General features: G+C 47.0%; 1 pseudogene; it reads right to left on the bottom strand.

The window, feature by feature from the left end:
• Positions 1-373: 373 nt before the first annotated feature.
• LOC144825062 (NADPH oxidase 2 pseudogene) lies at positions 374-2,097 on the bottom strand (annotated as a pseudogene).
• Between the last annotated feature and the right edge of the window lie 231 nt (positions 2,098-2,328).

Raw genomic sequence — 2,328 nt, 5'->3', positions numbered from 1 at the left:
CACTACCAATGTACAGGAATTCTACTGTTTGACACAACAATAAATAAATGCAGCACAGCTATGTTTTACCACATGATAAATGACATTCATTAAAAAATAACAGGCCTAATTCATAAATGTAAACTTAGACCTGAAGTCTAACTTTAGATCTGAAGTCTAAAGGCCCTTTTAGGCCGAAGTCAAAAGACCCAATTTACAAAGGCAAACTTAGACTTTGGATTTAGGTTTACCTTTGTGAATTGGGTCCCAGAGGCTTACATTCCTGCACCCTGACATGTGCGAATGCTGAGGCAGACACAACCCCGCTGCGGAGGAAAAGGAAAGAAAAGCTGATGGAAGGCTTCACTTCAGGGATGCATTCCGCATCCACTCGTAAGTTTCTCAGAAGTTTTCTTTATTAAAAATAAAGTGCACTCCGCGTGGGTCAGCGGCGGAGTTGCCGATGCACTGCTCGCTTAGGGTGTCTGCGAGGGCCTCAGGGCCGCAGAGGAAAGTGCCCACCCTGGAGCTTGGGTGCTGGCTTGCAATTGTTTTAAACTCCTTTTCCCAGTTTGGCCTGCCATACCGAGTTTTCTGCTTCAAGCCAGTGATCACATCCATCTCCTGATCATGGTGTACTGTAAAGGCGGTGGCCTGAGATTCATCCCAACCAGTAAGATAGATGTTGTAAGTGAGGAACCCAGCATTGTTTGTCTCCTGCATTCGAGTTTCCAGTGATTGTAGCAAATCTGCAAACCATTCAAAGGCACTTGTTTCTCTACACAGCCAGTAGAAGTAGATCTTTTTCAGTCTTAGAGTGCTTTCGTTAGAGCAGTATCTGTACCAGACTGACTTGAGGACAGAAGCAAATGGTGTGACTCCAATCCCAGCTCCAACCAGCATGGCCACCTCATAACTAAACACATCTTCACTCGCCGTTCCGAAAGGGCCATCCACGGCTAGTTTGGGCATTTTCCACGCCTCCTGGAATTCTTTTTTCTCACCTCCGCACGCTTTAAACAGACCCTCTGTCCAGTCTCCAACGATTCGGATGTGAATGCTGAAGTGATCTTCTTCCGGGGCAGATGTCAAAGTAAATGGGTGCCATTCCAGTTTTGACACCACCGGAAGTTGAACAAAAATATACTGGCCGACCTCCATCTTGAAACCCTTCTTCTTCATCTGCAGCTCAATTGTTTTAAAAGGGTGAGTGACGACCTTTGTGATAACGACCTTCTGGTGCGACCTCCACAGCCGTATCAATCTCTCAAAGACATACAACGCCATGGGCCCAACAACCCATTTCCATGTCATAGGTGGATTTCCTGAAAATTGAGGTGTTGGACACATAGGGTTATCGGGTCCCCATGCGGTGAAGTTTGCTGAACAGTTTGCAGGACTGTGCTCTTCCAAGCTGTCATCAGTCTGCCCCCGAACAATTCGCTCGGCTCCATGGATGACAAGACCGATGAAGAAGACGATAAACAGGTGATGGGTATACCAAAAGACTTCAAAGTAGGATCTGCGAATGGTTTTAGTTGATGACGTGATTATCAATATCAGTGCCAATGTAATAATCACTCCGGTGAGTCCCGCCAGAAAGGAGAAAGCCACATTCAGCCCTCCAATAGGATTCGGATCTTTAAATCGAACAAAGTTGAGGTATGTCTCATTGGGTCCGTCTCCGAGGTTCGAGAGAACTTCTTGAATGGTTCCATTTGCTTCGACCCGGGCATCTACACACCTCTCCACATTAAATAAATGCGCAACGGTGTGAATAGCTGTGTGGAGGGCAATCATCCATGCTACAAGCTGATGAAATGAGATATTTCGGTCAATCTGTCTTCTTACGCTTCGCCCACAGCACCAAATCGACCCTCTCACAAAGGACAGCAAATTTCGGCAGACAGGTAGCAGAATCAGCAAGCAGTTGAAATTCAGACACGCTGCCGGCGCTCGTGCCCAAGCAAGTGCATGCCCGTAGATTTCCCTGGAGTAGTGGTACTTCGGGCCCACATCATACACCAAGTAGTACCACACAAACAGGAAGGCGTTGATGGCCAGCCACAAGATAATCACAAGGATGGAGACCCCTTCGTTCACGATCCAGTTGCTCATGTCTGCTGTCACCGTCTGTCTGTCCGCACTGTCCGGGGTTCTCTGCAGCTGCAGTTGTACAGTCTCGCGAGGAAGTGAAAATGGGCCCCCTGTTGTTGCAGATTTAACCTTTTCCTCAACACGAAACTATCATTGCAGTTGACTGATGAAAATGTTGCAATGCTGTGAGGAAATCTTTACGTTGCTTTTAATCCTTTTCTGAAACCAGGGCGTCGTGCTTGATTGCCCCAA

The sequence above is a fragment of the Lissotriton helveticus genome, chromosome 3_1 (genome assembly GCF_964261635.1).
Source record: "Lissotriton helveticus chromosome 3_1, aLisHel1.1, whole genome shotgun sequence".
Taxonomy (NCBI): domain Eukaryota; kingdom Metazoa; phylum Chordata; class Amphibia; order Caudata; family Salamandridae; genus Lissotriton; species Lissotriton helveticus.
This window is presented reverse-complemented; position numbering and strand designations above follow the sequence as displayed.